Genomic DNA, 17,141 nt, shown 5'->3' on the forward strand with positions numbered 1-17,141 from the left:
ACGCAACCTGTCCACAGAAGCAATCAGATTCCAATCTCTCCACCATGGCCAAGAGCAAAGAGCTGTCCAAGGATGTCAGAGATAAGATTGTAGACCACACAATGCTGGAATGGGCTACAAGACCATCGCCAGGCAGGTTGGTGAGAGGGTGACAACAGTTGGTGCGATTATTCTCAAAAATAACGGTCAATCTCCCTCAGTCAGGGGCTCCATGTAAGATCTCCCCTTGTGGAGTTTCAATGATCAGGAGAACGGTGAGGAATCAGCCCAGAACTACACAAGAGAAGCTTGTCAATGATCTCAAGGCAGTTGGGGACGTAGTCACCGAGAAAAAAAAAAAGTGGTAACACACTACTAGCAGTAATCAGCATGGATTCATGAAGAATCGATCTTGCCAAACCAATCTATTAACCTTCTATGAGGAGGTGAGTTGCCATCTAGATAAAGGAAGGCCCGTAGACGTGGTGTATCTGGAATTTGCTAAAGCATTTGACACAGTTCCCCATAAACGTTTACTGTACAAAATAAGGTGCGTTGGCATGGACCATAGGGTGAGTACATGGATTGAAAACTGGCTACAAGGGCGTGTTCAGAGGGTGGTGATAAATGGGGAGTACTCAGAATGGTCAGGGGTGGGTAGTGGGGTTCCCCAGGGTTCTGTGCTGGGACCAATCCTGTTTAATTTGTTCATAAACGACCTGGAGGATGGGATAAACAGTTCAATCTCTGTATTTGCAGACGATACTAAGCTAAGCAGGGCAATAACTTCTCCACAGGATGTGGAAACCTTGCAAAAAGACCTGAACAAATTAATGGGGTGGGCGACTACATGGCAAATGAGATTCAGTGTAGAAAAATGTAAAATAATGCATTTGGGTGGCAAAAATATGAATGCAATCTATACACTGGGGGGAGAACCTCTGGGGGAATCTAGGATGGAAAAGGACCTGGGGGTCCTAGTAGATGATAGGCTCAGCAATGCCAAGCTGCTGCTAACAAAGCAAACAGAATATTGGTATTAAAAAGGGGGATCAACTCCAGAGATAGAACGATAATTCTCCCGCTCTACAAGACTCTGGTCCGGCCGCACCTGGAGTATGCTGTCCAGTTCTGGGCACCAGTCCTCTTAAAAGGTACAGGAGCACACCAAACACCCAGCATATAGCTCAATGGCTGCAAAGGTGTTGGTGCGTTGCTGGACCAATACAAACACCAATGTGATATGAAAAAAAAAAAAAAAAAAAAAAAAACTTGCCACCCCATAAGCCCACCTGCTCTCATCTATCCATCAGAATGCATGTGCCTCCACTGTGGGGACACTCATAGTTTAGCGTTAGGACCACAGATACCAGGGTGCCGTGGCGAGGCTCTGTGGCTTACGCATGCGTTTGCAGATGCGTGCGGACTAAACCTCTAATGATTGGATAGGCTGTATTCTCAGTGATGTCATCAGTCTCTAGTGAATGGATAGGCTGCATTCTCAGTGATGTCACCTCTCTCTAGTGAAGGGATAGGCTACATTCTCAGTGATGTCATCAGTCTCTAGCAAATGGACAGGCTGCATTCTCAGTGATGTCATCAGTCTCTAGTGAATGGATAGGCTGTATTCTCAGTGATGTCATCAGTCTCTAGCAAATGGATAGGCTGTATTCTCAGTGATGTCACCGCTCTCTAGTGATTGGATAGGCTGCATTCTCAGTGATGTCACCTCTCTCTAGTGAAGGGATAGGCTACATTCTCAGTGATGTCACCTCTCTCTAGCAAATGGATAGGCTGCATTCTCAGTGATGTCATCACTCTCTAGTGAAGGGATAGGCTACATTCTCAGTGATGTCACCTCTCTCTAGTGAAGGGATAGGCTACATTCTCAGTGATGTCACCGCTCTCTAGTGATTGGATAGGCTACATTACATTCTCAGTGATGTCCCCAAGTTAGTTAGTGGCTCTTCATGAAATTGAGTTTTATAGGAAAATATCTGCTCAGTGGCCACAATTCACATCACCAATAAAGATGTATGAAGAAAGCCGACCATTTAATAAAACGAAGGCAGCCCAGTCCGGCGGGGGAAGGGTTACACGCTGATCGCAGTTGAACACGCCATAAAGGGCGATGCAGAGCGCACACACACGGCTCGGCTCCTTCCAGGCCTTGTTTGGAAGTGCTGAACTGGATTTATAAACAAAGCTGGAGAATATATTCCCGTCTGCCAGCTTTTCCCTTTCCCCATCACATTCCTCCATCTCAGCACTCATTACGCAGATTTACAGCCCCCGATTTTCATCCCGTCGCTCTCGGCTCGCCCCACGTCTCTTCCTCCGTGGATTCTGGGCTCACATCAGACAATCCCCCCCCGGTCCCCACTTCCAGCTCCCAGCTAGATAAATGAAGAGAAATGTTCCACAATTCCCATAATTTCACACTATTAGTAACGTGCCTTCAAGTGTTTGTATATCTACTAAAATACAGGAAATTCCTGAGCAGACAGAGCCGGCTCTAGAAAATGGACCCATTTACTTTACAGAGCTGCAAGAATACTTTTCTGACACGTCCAAAAAAACCCAGCAACGGGATCATTTTCCTAAAAAAAATCTCCACCAGTCATCTTTGAGCCCCAATGCAGAGACTTTGCCTAGGCTGAGATGAGGTCATCAGTCAGCTGCAGGCAGGAGGAAGCATTTCCTTAGTCTCCCCCCCCCCCCCCCCCCCTCCAGTAATCAGCCTGCAACTTTGTAGCAAGTCACAAGTTTAGAGGCCGCAGCGCACAAAAATGCGTTCAGGATGGATGTTCAGAGGCATTTGAAACAGCTTCTAAAACGCAAACGCGGCATTTAAATGCGGCAAAATGGGCGTTTTTTTAAACATCGGTTACCATTTTTTAAGTTTAATGGTTCAGGAGAGGATGTAAAAACGTCCCGTGTACATTAAGCCTAAGTCGCAGGACAAGTTGAAACCCATTTATTTCAATGGCACCCATTCCAATCTATGCAACTAAAGTCGCAGCGTCTTTAATTACTTCAATACCGGGCACTTTTACCCCCCCTTCCTGCCCAGGCCAATTTTCAGCTTTCAGCGCTGTCACACTTTGAATGACAATTGTGCGGTCATGAAACACTGTACACATATGACATTATTTTGTTCATTTTTTGAGACAGATAGAACTTTCTTTTGGTCGTTTTTAACCCCTTAGAGCAGGTGTATGCCGGCCCTTTAAGGGGTTTAGAAAGTTGGGAGGCTGGGCGACCGCTGTGATTGGCTGTCACCGCAGACACGTGATCAGAAAGCTCCTGATCACAAGATACAAAAACGGGAGCTTTCAGTTAGTCACTGTTAACTGTGTTGGGAGCGCGCTCTCGGCACAGTGCTATTGGCAGTATTGCAGGCAAATATGCGGCTGCTCGGCGACAAGGCCCGGCTGCTGAGAGGCCGCATATTTGCGTGCACTTGGCGCCAAGGAGTTATTAACCACTGGAGGATTTTATTTTTTGCTAAACAAACTGAATAAGAAATACAGAAAATTTTGAAAAAACTAAAATTTTTCTTAGTTGCAGTTATAAAATTGTAATATTTATAACATTTTGTAATTTTCTTCTTCACTAATGTGCGCTGATGAGGCTGCACTGATGGGCACGGATAGGCTGCACTAGTGGGCGTAGATAAGGAGGCACTGAAGGGCACCGATGGGGCGGCACTAATGGGCACCGATGAGGCGGCACTAATGGGCACAGATAGGCTGCACTGAGGGACACAGGATAAGGGCACCGATGAGGCAGCACTGATGAGATTGGAGTGAGGGCCACCGATGAGGCGGCACCGATGGGAAACGATGAGGCGGCACTGATGGGCACCGATGAGATTGGAGTGAGGGGCACCGATGAGGCGGCACTGATGGGCACCGATGAGATTGGAGTGAGGGGCACCGATGAGACCGGGGGGGGGCACCGTTGAGGCGGCACTCAGGGGCACCGATGAGGCAGCACTGATGAGGCTGCACTGATGATCAGGCTTGCCGGTTAACAGCAATGCATTCCTCACACAGACACAACGTGTGAGGAGAGGAATGCCGATAACCAGCAAGTCTGTTCACATTTGATCATCTGTGATTGGACACGGCTGTTCACATGGTCAAGGGCCGCTGCGATTGGCCTTTTACCCCAATTTGTGATCAGCTGCGTCCGATGGACACAGCGATCACAGAGCGCGCCCAATGCTTGTCGCAGGAGGCACGCAGGGGGCGGGGTTCTGGGAGGACGTTTATGAACGCCCTACAACTGGAGAACCACGCTGTAGCCGTCTTTTGGCTGTAACGTGGTTGGGAAGTGGTTAAAAAAAAAGGTTCCTGCTCTGCTTTGGTGCAACCTTCTTGCGACTTGAGTGCCATAGAGTGTAATAAGTCACAGTTGCATGAAAGTTGCACTGAAATCACATGACTTAAAGACGCACTAGTGTGAACCGAGCCTAATCACACTTGCGCATCGCAGTAACATGCGCATGCACTTGCATCGTAGCTAGCCAAAAAGCATTGTAGTGCATTGCATTAAAAAGAAGGAAAGTTATTTGCGATTTTAAGTATGTCGGGGTGCGTTGGCAGCCGATTCATTTTTAAAGGACGGCCTTAACATGACGCATATTACCACGCAACATAACGCACAATAATGCACCACAAAGATGTGAGCGGACCCCTCATTTAATTTGCTGGATAAAGCAAGTAGAAAAGCCTGTCCTCTGCCAGCATGGTGCGGAGAAGGGTCCTTGCTCTCTCTCTAAGGAAGCAGTGGTCCCTCTGCAGGGATCCCTATGACAGGACTAGAGGGGGATGAGCTGTGTTTAGATCTGAACCCACCTGAGCGAGCCTGCTAGGAAACGGCCACCTGTGCTGGACCAATCATCTGTGCCTGCAGCACTCCTCGCACATAGACAGTGGGCATGATCCCCTTCTGATTGGCTCAGAACAGCGACAACTTCCTGGTTGGCCCACTCAGAGGTGGGTTCCCAACACTCCTGATCTCATCCCTACTCTCCAATCAGGTCACTTGGGATTTACTAAACTACACAGCAACAGGACTGTCTGGGGTGGGGTGGCTTTCAGACCTCTGCAGTGAGACCGCTGCTTCCAAACAGACAGAAAGGGTCCTTTTGTGCAGCATGCTGGCAGGGGACAGGCTTTTCTACTCAAGCTGTGGCTGCTTCTCTGAACAAGACAAACTGTACGCTTTGCACACCATTTATATTGAGGATTCTGGAATGTGTTTAGTGGACATAAAGTCGATGTAAACCCAACTGGATGGATAAAGTTCTGTGTATCAAATCTCCTCTTTTTTCTTAATTTTTATGATTTTTTGTGCTGCTGATCCCTCTGCTGGTCTTAAACCACCTAAACTCCACGCTACAGTCGAAAGACAGCTGCAGTGCGGGTCTCAAATGCCAGGAGGGCGTCCATTTACGTCCTCCCATTCTCGGGGGGGCTCTGTGATCACTGAGTCCTTAGGACTCATCTTTAACAGAGCAAGATAAAGGGCCAATCACACGCTTTTAGCATGAAGAAAAGAGAACAGCTGGTAACTGGTGCCTGTTAGGGGGACATCGGTCCCCTAAGTGCCAACTAGTGCTGCAAATCCGTGCCCACCAATGCCATCAATCAATGCAGTCTCATCAGTGCCCACAAGTGCCATCTATCAGTGCAGACTCATCAGTGCCCACCAATGCCATCAATCAATGCAGTCTCATCAGTGCCCACCAGTGCCATCTATCAGTGCAGCCTCATCAGTGCCCACCAGTGCCAATCAATGCAGTCTCATCAGTGCCCACCAGTGCCATCAATCAATGCAGTCTCATCAGTGCCCACCAGTGCCATCAATGCAGTCTCATCAGTGCCCACCAGTGCCATCTATCAGTGCAGCCTCATCAGTGCCCACCAGTGCCAATCAATGCAGTCTCATCAGTGCCCACCAGTGCCATCAATCAATGCAGTCTCATCAGTGCCCACCAGTGCCATCAATCAATGCAGCCTCATCAGTGCTACCTACCAGTGCTCATCAGTGCCACCTATCAGTGCTCATTAGTGCAGCCTCATCAGTGAAGGAGAAAAATTACCTGTTACCGAAATTTTACAACAAACTATGATAAAGGTTTTGTTTATTTTCAAAATGTTCAGTATTTTTTTTTGTTTGTTTCTTTAGCCAAAAATTAAAAAAAAAAAACCCAGGAGGTGATTAGTTACCACCAAAAGAAAGCTCCATCTGTGTGAAAAAAAAGATAAAAATCTCATTTGGATACAGTGTCACATGACTGCGCAATTGTCATTTAAAGTGCGACAGCGCTGAAAGCTGAAAATTGGCCTGGGCAGGAAGGGGGTGAACGCGCCCGGTAAACAAGTGGTTAAATAATAATAATTTCAGAAAATGCTCATTTCCTAGGTGTCATCCTGAAATTGGCTTCAATAATTTCTGAAAAATGCTAACTTTCTGTCTGTCATGCCAACTGAATTGAATTCAATGATTTCAGAAAAATGCAAATTTCCTGGCTGCAATCTTCACTAAGTTTGCTTCAATCATTTCTGGAAAATGCCAATTTACTGGCTGTCATTCTAACGGAATTGGCTTCGGTGATTTCAGAAAAATGCTAATTTCCTGGCTGTCATCCCAACTAAACTGGCTTCAATCATTTCTGAAAAACGCTCATTTTCGGACTGTCGTCCTCACCAAATTGGCTTCCATAATTTTGGAGAAATGCCAATTTCCTGGCTGTCATCCTCACTAAATCGGCTTCAATAGTTTCTGAAAAACTAACCGGAGTACACCGACCAGGAAATGCAACTTCCCTGCGACATTAATATGTGCATGCTTTTTGCATGTCAGTGAGCCAGAAAATAATGAAGACACCGAACCAGGCAACTTGTATTTTCAGATGCCCACTTTGGGACGTTTGCACAATGTTCCTCTGACCTAAGAAGTGAAGGGAGAGGTAGAAGCGGAGGAGGAGGAGGAGGAGGAGGAGGAGGAGGAGGAGGTGTGAAATGCTGGATCACCTGTTGTGTCTGCCCCCCCACCCCCCCACCCCCCACATCCTGCTCTCTCTGCAGGGGGCAGAGTCGTGTGTTTGTCTCCCTGTAGAGGTGACCCGGCTCAGGGAATGAAGTCATGTGACTCCCAGCATTGTTCCCGCATCATCTGACCCAGCCATAAGTCACCTCTGATTGTGACGGCTACAGAACGCCGTAACCTCCGAGATTCCGAACACGTGACAACAAAACGTGGACAAAACCTGCGGAAGGGATCAACCACGTGGGCCAGATTAATCGCTGAGCAACTTAACCTCTTGTTGGTGGCAAGTTCGTTCTTGTGTAAGAGAAACAATCGATCGCCGGCAAGAATTTAAATCACTCAATAGCAACAAGTGCAAGTCGCACGTTTTTTTTTTTTTACAGGGCAGTCGATTTATTACGCAGAAGCCCCGGACTCTTTAAATAAAGAACGCACCGAACCACATAACTAATTTCGACAAATTTGTTCATTCGGATTACAACGTTCCCTACGAACAGAACGGCGATCTGCCTGGTTTACATCAGCACACCGCCATTCTGTGTCCATCAGGATCAATCAGTTCAGGGATGATTTGTTTTAAAGCTCCTTGGAATATATAACTGATTTAGGAGGAGATTTACTAAAACTGGATCACTCGGAATCCCGGTGCAGCTGCGCATGGGGGATGGAACTGCCTGGAGGAGGAGAGAGATCGCTGTTCCTGATCACTAGAAACAGACGATCTCTCTCTACTCCCCTGTCAGAACAGGGATCTCTGTCTGTTGACAATGACAGATCCCCATTCTGGCTCTCTTTCCCGCAATCGTGGGTGGCCGGCGGACATCGTGCTATGGCTCTTAAAAAGGAGCCGACGTACAGCTATGACGATTTGCGGGAACGAGCTGGTCCGCCGCCGTATAATGACGGGGGCTGGTCGGCAAGTGGTTAAGCTTTGACTAAACCTGGAAGCCGATTCTATGGTTTCTATGCAGAGCTGCACCAGATTTTGTGTGCTTCAGTTCTAGTAAATTCCACACGGAGTGTCTATAATCTGGGTACAGGTGCACTTTAAGCAACCCTGTCAATTTTGAACCTTTTTGACCTTTTTTTTGGAAAATGCCATTTGCCTGGCTGTCAAACAGCTCCTGTGGCTTCAGAGATTTTTCAAGCATTGCCTTCACTCTCAATCTTTTGGACAGCTATCTTTTTCCTGAAACCAAAAGGTCATCTCACTCTTCATTTATTTCGCTTTGTGACTACACTATACTTGCCAAGATATTATGCGGTCAGCTTGGCACGCTTCCCAGTGGCACAAGCTCGGACCCCAGCATTTGTTGTGAAGGAGTAGAAGCATGCGACTGGGCACTGTGGGCAGGTGGCACATTCACGTTTTCACCATCATTTCATAAACCGTGCGAAAATTTCTCAATCCAATTAAAATTCTGATCATTACATGCGCCTTATTTTTGTTTGTAATCGATTTAATTACTGGTCAATTATCCCACCGAAATATTGGACGGCTATTCCACCGACTGTGAAAAGGAAATAGAACTGAAATGTGTGCATTATAATCAGAAAAAAAGGGAATAAATGGGTAAGGCATGCGTTTTATTAGGAATAAAGTAGAAAATGTGCAGCAGTCAATTAATACTCTGATTGATCCAAATCAATCTCTGATTGAAAACACCATACCAATCACAATCATGAAAGGGCTGGGATTAAATAAAATCTCAGAATGTAATAAAGTATGTTGAGATATGAATCACACCACATCCAAAGGGTAATAGGCAAAGAAAAATTATAAAGGCCAAGCTGGACTTTAAATTGGTAGCCACTAGTAGACCCAAAATGAAAGAAAGTATTCAATGTAAAAAAAAAAAAAAAAAAAAAAAAAAAAATCGCTTTAACCACTTGCTTACCGGGCACTTAAACATCCCCTCCTGCCCAGACCAATTTTCAGCTTTCAGCGCTGACGCACTTTGAATGACAATTGCGCGGTCATACAACACTGTACCCAAATGAAATTTTTATCATTTTTTTCCCACAAATAGAGCTTTCTTTTGGTAGTATTTAATCACAGCTGGGATTTTTATTTTTTGCTAAACAAACAAAAAAAATGGAAAATTTTGAGAAAAAAAAAAATCATGTTTCATAGTTTGTTATAAAATTTTGCAAACAGGTAATTTTTCTCCTTCATTGATATGTGCTGATGAGGCGGCACTGATGGGCATGGATAGGCACAGTTAAGGCGGAACTGATAGGCACAGTTAAGGCGGCACTGATAGGCACAGTTAAGGCAGCACTGATGGGGACAGATAAGGCGGCACTGATGGGCACAGATAAGGCGGCACTGATGGCCACTGATGGGCGCTGATGGGTGGCACTGATGGACACTTATGGGCACTGGTAGGTGACACTGATGGGCACTGATAGGTGGCACTGATGTGCAGCACTGTTGTTGCACTGATGTGGGGGCTGATGAGTGGCACTGTGGGCGCTGATGGGTGGCACTGATGGATGGCACTGTGGGCACTGATGGATGACGCTGGTGGGCACTGGTAGGCGGCACTGCTGCCTATTGCTGTGGGGGCAGATGATCGCCGTAAATGGGACCGATGTCCCTCTCACGGCCGCCGGTGATCGGGTTTTTTTTCCTCCTCACGCTGTCAGCGCGAGGAGGAAAAATAGCCGGTTACCGGCTCTGTTTACATCACATGATCAGCTGTCACTGGCTGACAGCTGATCATGTGGTAAGGGGTCGGGACCAACCCTTACTCTGATCTGTGATTAGGCGAGTCTCATAGACCTCGCTGATCACCGAGCGCAGGCCGCTCGTGCACGGGACGACGTCAATAGATGTCGTCCCGGCAATGTAGATCCGCGCTGTTGCCGTCATTTGGCCATAGCGCAGATCTGAAGAGGTTAAAAATCATAGGATGGGTTTGACATATAATACAAATAGTGTACGTAAGGTGACATCCCATGTGGGTTTGCTCCTATGTATGTACAAAAAGAGACCTGTTAGGTTTAAGCCCAAGGATATGCTGAACTTTTAACTTGAGTTATAGATTGTCTTCCATATTGGGGCCCCACAGAGAAATTTGAAGTACCAAGGGATCACTACACGTTTCGCTTATAGCTTCCTCAGGGGATCCTATTGGTACCAGGTTTCAATGGAAGAGATGGAGTGCCCACTACACGATATGAGACAAGGGGGGGGGAGACAAAAGATGGAGGGAAGAAAGACGAAGGGTATCACACAAGTGGCACCCAGATCGAGAGTACGTCCAAAAAACTTCAGTCAAAACAGGAGAGCTTGTTCTAAGGTCATAAGCATATACCCTGTGCAAAAGATTTTTCAAGGGAGAAGGAGTGGGAGCCGCAATACATGGAGTAATGTCCGATATTGATATATTAAAATATGGTAATGAAGCCAGGCCATCCTCGGTAAGTATGTCCTCCCCAAATACCATGAATCTGCTAAATTGTATGGAAAGCACTGACACCCGTGCCGATCCTCGCTGCAGATTCAACCCCATCTATCTATGTCGGCTGAATGGATATCCTAGCTCCGACTTGGCTATAGGCTTACCTATAGGTAAAAACTTACAAATGTGGGTTTACTATCACTTTAATAACGTCATAATAAAAGTTGGTATTTTTACTACATTGAGCACTTTCTTTCATTTGGGTCTACTAGTGGCTACCAATCTAAAGTCCAGTCCAGTATCCTCTACAGTTTTTCTTCGCCTAAATCTCAGTATGTAACATACAGTAAGTGGAGACTATTGTATCCCCCAATGCACAACCTGATACAAAGTGTCAACATCTCTGTTTATCAGAGAAACACTGCCATCTACTGATGAGAAATGGTAATGCAAATAGTTGTGTGTCAGCATTTGCTGTAGGAAGGAAACATGTTTTTTTTTAAAACATAAGTCAACAATTTAGTTTATATATAGAATGAAAACTGAGCATGAGGGAGACATGACAGCAGCAGACACAGCCAACATTTTGGAGCTGCTACTGAACTGTAAGAGAGGCTTTGATGGGGACCTTGATGTAAGGGGGGGGGGACAGGGGGACCTGATGTAGGGGGGACCCTAATGTAAGAAAGACCCTGATGGAGGACAATGATGTAAGGGGGATTCTGATGGGGACCTTGATGTAAGGGGGGGTGGGGTTTGGGGGGGGGGGGGGGTCGGCTCCGATCGGGACTCTGACACAGAAGGGAACTCATTCATTTTTTCAGCCTACAGATATTTGTAAAATATACAATGTTGCCCCTTTTACCAAAACATTTCACAACCCTGGATCCGATTTCACTGCACACTGTAAGCTTCTCACAATGTACATTAGAAGATGCAGAAACTCAGACAGACAGAGCCCCGCCTCATTTCCTGACTGGAGGACGTTCAGCATTATCTAGCCCATGTGTGTCAAACCGAAGGCCTGCGGGCCAAATCGGCCCGCCAGACAATTTTCATGTGGCCCATGCCCCAAGGGGGAGGGGTGAAGGCGAGACATGGACAGCCTGTAAAATAGAGCAGAACCCTGCACACGCCGCACCCCTGAAGCCTGCACACGCCGCACCCCTGAAGCCTGCACTCTGTACACAGCGCACCCCTGAACCCTGCACTCTGTACACAGCGCACCCCTGAACCCTGCACTCTGTACACAGCGCACCCCTGAACCCTGCACTCTGTACACAGCGCACCCCTGAACCCTGCACTCTGTACACAGCGCACCCCTGAACCCTGCACTCTGTACACAGCGCACCCCTGAACCCTGCACTCTGTACACAGCACACCCCTGAACCCTGCACTCTGTACACAGCACACCCCTGAACCCTGCACTCTGTACACAGCACACCCCTGAACCCTGCACTCTGTACACAGCACACCCCTGAACCCTGCACTCAGTATGTAGCGTACCCCTGAACTCTGCATTTAACAAACGCCTGGTATTTATTGCCTCTTTAAGATCCTCCCACTGTTAGTGCAATTTGGCCACACCCACCGTTAAATGTGGTTTGGCAGAGGGCATTGCTGAGTTCCCACACCTATTCTTTGATAAAAAAAAAAAGGCCCTGGATAAATTTTAATAGTCTTACAGATTAACCGGCCCTTTGAAGGCAACCATAATGCTGATGCGGCCCGCAATGAAATGGAGTTTGACACCCCTGTGTTAGAAGATGCACCCCGCAAATCAGACAAAGGTGGGCAGTATAGGGGGTTCATACTATATTTCATGGTAAATCCTAAATATGGGTGTAAGATGAAACATGGTATAAAATGTGGACTTAAAGGGGTTGTAAACCTTTCGTTTTTTTCACCTTAATGCATCCTATGCATTAAGGTGAAAAAAGATCTGATAGTTACCGGCCCAACAGCCCCCCAGCCCCCCCGGTTTACTTACCTGAGCCCTCGAAAGTCCCACGTCGGGAACGCGCTGGCTTCTCGGCTCTTCTCGGCCCGGTCTGCTCAGCTCTTCATTGGCAAGATCGAAAGCAGTGCAGCCATTGGCTCGCGCTGCTGTCAATCAAATCCAAATGACGTGGCCGCGGGTGGGGGCGGGACCGAGACATACACTCTGTCTGTCTATGGACGCAGAGTGTATGAGATGGGAGCGCGCCTGCAAGGTAACCCCCGCGGGAGAGAGCTTCCCGAGGGGGTTAGCTATTGCGGGGAGGAGCCGAGAGGGACGCCGCGGGACCCCAGAACAGGAGGATCGGGGCCACTCTGTGCAAAACGAGCTGCACAGTGGAGGTAAGTATGACATGTTTGCTATTTTTAAAAAATAAACAAAATGAACCTTTACAACCCCTTTAAACCAGGTATAGATGGACTGAATCTTGGCTGGTTCAGCAGGTACCAGACAAGATTTGACCCATGTATGGGCAGGCTGGTTGTACCAAACTCAACCACCCTGTCAGATTTGACTGCTGCTGGAAGCTATAACTGATAGCAGTAATCATTGTGTGTTGCCGAAAAGGCTGGCAGAACACAATAGCTCTGCGGGAGGGATTGCCCCATTAACACGGACTGTGTTGATGGGGGAAATCGAGCAAGGAAATTGCATTATCTATGGCCTGCCTTGGCTTTTAATGAATCACCCCCAAAAAAGAGAGTGTGATACCTGCAGCCTGTGTGTACACAGCCACACCCACCCAGCAGACTCACCTGAACTCTGACCACTTAGAGGAACCTCCAGTATTATCGGGACCTGAGCAGACTGGCGCTGGTCTCTATCAGCATGCGATAGGCAGTTTCCTGTGGTTTACAGAATCTGGAAGTTGTAGTAGCTGATTATTAAATAAGAGCAGCGTGGGTGACCTGTACCCCGCTCACACTTCCTCTGTGACAAATCACAGTCCGCTGACAATGTGTCAATTATACGACACGGCCCGCTGGGTGCAAGCTACTCTCTCTGGCGCCATAGCCGTGTCTGAGGTCTCTCCGTCCATCCCGTACTGCTCATATATACACCCATCTGTATACCCAATACTGACCACAGTGTTCTTTTATTCTAAGATTTACAGTATCTCACAAAAGTGAGTACACCCCTCACATTTTTGTAAATATTTTCTTCTATCTTTTCATGTGACAACACTGAAGAAATGACACTTTGCTACAATGTAAAGTAGTGAGTGTACAGCTTGTATAACAGTGTAAATTTGCTGTCCCCTCAAAATAACTCAACACACAGCCATTAATGTCTAAACCGCTGGCAACAAAAGTGAGTACACCCCTAAGTGAAAATGTCCAAATTGGGCCCAAAGTGTCAATATTTTGTGTGGCCACCATTATTTTCCAGCACTGCCTTAACCCTCTTGGGCATGGAGGTCACCAGAGCTTCACAGGTTGCCACTGGAGTCCTCTTCCACTCCCCCATGACAACATCACGGAGCTGGTGGATGTTAGAGACCTTGTGCTCCTCCACCTTCTGTTTGAGGATGTCCCACAGATGATCAATAGGGTTTAGGTCTGGAGACATGCTTGGCCAGTCCATCACCTTTACCCTCAGCTTCTTTAGCAAGGCAGTGGTCATCTTGGAGGTGTGTTTGGGGTCGTTATGTTGGAATCCTGCTCTTTTTTTTTTTTTTAGGGGGGGGGGCACAAACAAACTGAAAAATACTGAGAAATAAAACAAACGCCGCCACTGTGCCCCATCAAATGCCGCCACTGTGCCCATCAAATGCTGCCACTGTGTCTATCAAAAGTTGCCACTGTGACCCCCCAGCCCGCTCGCTGTCCGCCCGGCACTTACCCTATCTTGGTGGCGGGTCAGGCAGCAGTGAGCTGTGTCCTCCATGCGTCTCCTCCCCTCCTTCTGATAGGCATTCAATCACAGCGCCTGTCGTTTCAGCCAATCAGGTGATGGGTAACACACCCACGCTTCCTGATTGGCGGAGAGGTGGTTCAGTGTTAAAAAAAGCGAATATTCATTCGCTTTTCTAACACACCTGGGTGAACGACGACCGCAGCGCTTTGTGCTCCAAGTTCACCTTTTTTGAATTCTGTTAAAGCCTATGGCTCTTCAAAAATACACCCCCGCCGCTGTAATTCAGGTGCCCAGGGTCCAAAAAGGGGCCGGATGCCTAAATAGGGGGTGGCAACGGTGGCCATTATTCATATAGGGGTGTGGCTGAAGGCACCCGTGTACCCTTAATGGAGGCACCGCCACTGGTTGGCATTCATGGTTCCCTCAATGAACTGTAGCCCCCCAGTGCCGGCAGCACTCATACAGCCCCAGACCATGACACTCCCACCACCATGCTTGACTGTAGACAAGACACACTTGTCTTTGTACTCTTCACCTGGTTGCCGCCACACACGCTTGTCACCATCTGAACCAAATACGTTTATCTTGGTCTCATCAGACCACAGGACATGGTTCCAGTAATCCATGTCCTTAGTCTGCTTGTCTTCAGCAAACTGTTTGCGAGCTTTCTTGTGCATCATCTTTAGAAGAGGCTTCCTTCTGGGACGACAGCCATGCAGACCAATTTGATGCAGTGTGCGGCGTATAGTCTGAGCACTGACAGGTTGACCCCCCCCCCACCCCTTCAACCTCTGCAGCAATGCTGGCAACACTCATATGTCTATTTCCCAAAGACAACCTCTGGATATGACGCTGAGCACGTGACCTCAACCTCCTTGGTGGACCATGGTGAGGCCTGTTCTGAGTGAAACCTCTGTATGGTCTTGTCCACCGTGCTGCAGCTCAGTTTCAGGGTCTTGGCAATCTTCTTATAGCCTAGACCATCTTTATGTAGAGCAACAATTCTTTTTTTTCAGATCCTCAGAGAGTTCTTTGCCATGAGGTGCCATGTTGAACTTCCAGTGACCAGAATGAGAGAGTGAGAGTGATAACACCAAATTTAACACACCTGCTCCCCATTCATACCTGAGACCTTGTAACACTAACGAGTCACATGACACCGGGGAGGGAAAATGGCTAATTGAGCCTAATTTGGACATTTTCACTTAGGGGTGTACTCACTTTTGTTGCCAGAGGTTTAGACATTAATGGCTGTGTGTTGAGTTATTTTGAAGGGACAGCAAATTTACACTGTTATACAAGCTGTACACTCACTACTTTACATTGTAGCAAAGTGTCATTTCTTCAGTGTTGTCACATGAAAAGATAGAAGAAAATATTTACAAAAATGTGAGGGGTGTACTCACTTTTGTGAGATACTGTACATTGTAACAAATGGTATCATTCCATAATTAAAAAGACCGGTCATCTAAAATTTCAGGTAAAAGCACAGAAAAAAAAAAAAAAATTCCATATATGCCAACTTGTGTTTTACTTTCGCATAAAATATTTTTTTAGTGACTTGCAATGAACCTACTAAGGAAAGGACAATCCAGAAAGTGTCAATTCCCCAGGAAAGCCCCCTGTCTCTTTACACATCATAGCCCTGAAGCCAAAATATGCAGCTGATGGCTGCCAAACCCAGCTGTCATTGACAGCCCTGGTCCCCAATGACAATCAGGAACCAGAGAAGTCCCCGATCATGTGGTCACTAGGTCACATATAAGAAACTTCAGTGCTAAAATAAACCTTCAGCCTGCAGATGAACACTGCCACCTTCAGGCTGCAGTGAGATCTGCAGAGCCATCAGTTTTATAATGTAATTGTCTAGTTTTTAAAAATAAACTGTTAAAAAAAGTTTTGCGCATGTATTGGCATATAACAATTGTGTACCAATAAAAAAATAAAACAAAAACAAAAACTCCCATTGGTCCCTTAAGTGGGTCTTAAAGAGGAACTTCACTCAAAAAGTGAAGTCCAGCTGGTTTTGCATCCTCATCCCACCCTCCCAACCTGTAAGTGAGTTCCATTTTTTTTTTTTGAAGGGTGGGGCAAGTACCAATTTTTATCAGTACCTGCTCCAACTTCCGCAGTCCTCGCCTAGATGAGGATGGCATCCCTTGCCCTGCCCCCATCCCCTCCCGCAGCCTCCAGGGACATGTCACGTGTCCCAGGAGGCTGCAGGACCATTCACAAAGCGCTGCGCCAATTCGCACATGAGAGGTGGGCAAGCCGACTGTAGTTCTTCAGGAAGCCCAGCTGGCTCTCATATACAAGGTGGCGGGACCAGGGACTCACAGTGGTATGAAGAACCAGCTTCGGGAAGACAGTTCTGGACCCCAGGCATTGGCAAGTACCTGATTTTTAAAAAAGTCAGCAGCCGCAGTATTTGTATTTTTCTGACTTAAAAGGAATAAATAAATAAATAAATAAGTTCCCTTTTAAATGCCAGGATGAGGTGGTGGCGTTCTGATCAATCTCTGATTGGCTCTCACATATCCCACTGGCTGCTGATCAATAACAGAGACCAAGAGCTGTAGGTGACAGGTCTGTCAGTGTTCGAAGAGCAGGCATTGAGCGCACTCTCCGCACACAACCTTGGACCCCATGGGACGCATTTATGCATCACAGTGGCAGGAAGAGATTAAAAACAAACTTTGGGAAAAAAAATAAGTACACTAAAGTAATAAAATTGTACATTTTATTTTTGCAATCACACTTGCAGAGCTTCGCAATCGAGATCAGTGTGCTGCTTTGCAAATCGAGATCAGTGTGCTGCTTTGCAAATCGAGATCAGC

At 46.9% G+C, this 17,141-nt stretch overlaps 1 protein-coding gene across 9 annotated transcripts in view; it reads right to left on the bottom strand.

The window, feature by feature from the left end:
* The window catches only part of TNS1 (tensin 1), a 673,270-nt gene that overhangs the window by 439,383 nt on the left and 216,746 nt on the right, over positions 1 to 17,141 (bottom strand). The gene's annotated exons all lie outside the window — the stretch shown is intronic.

Source organism: Aquarana catesbeiana, linkage group LG06 (genome assembly GCF_042186555.1).
Source record: "Aquarana catesbeiana isolate 2022-GZ linkage group LG06, ASM4218655v1, whole genome shotgun sequence".
In the NCBI taxonomy this organism is placed as follows: domain Eukaryota; kingdom Metazoa; phylum Chordata; class Amphibia; order Anura; family Ranidae; genus Aquarana; species Aquarana catesbeiana.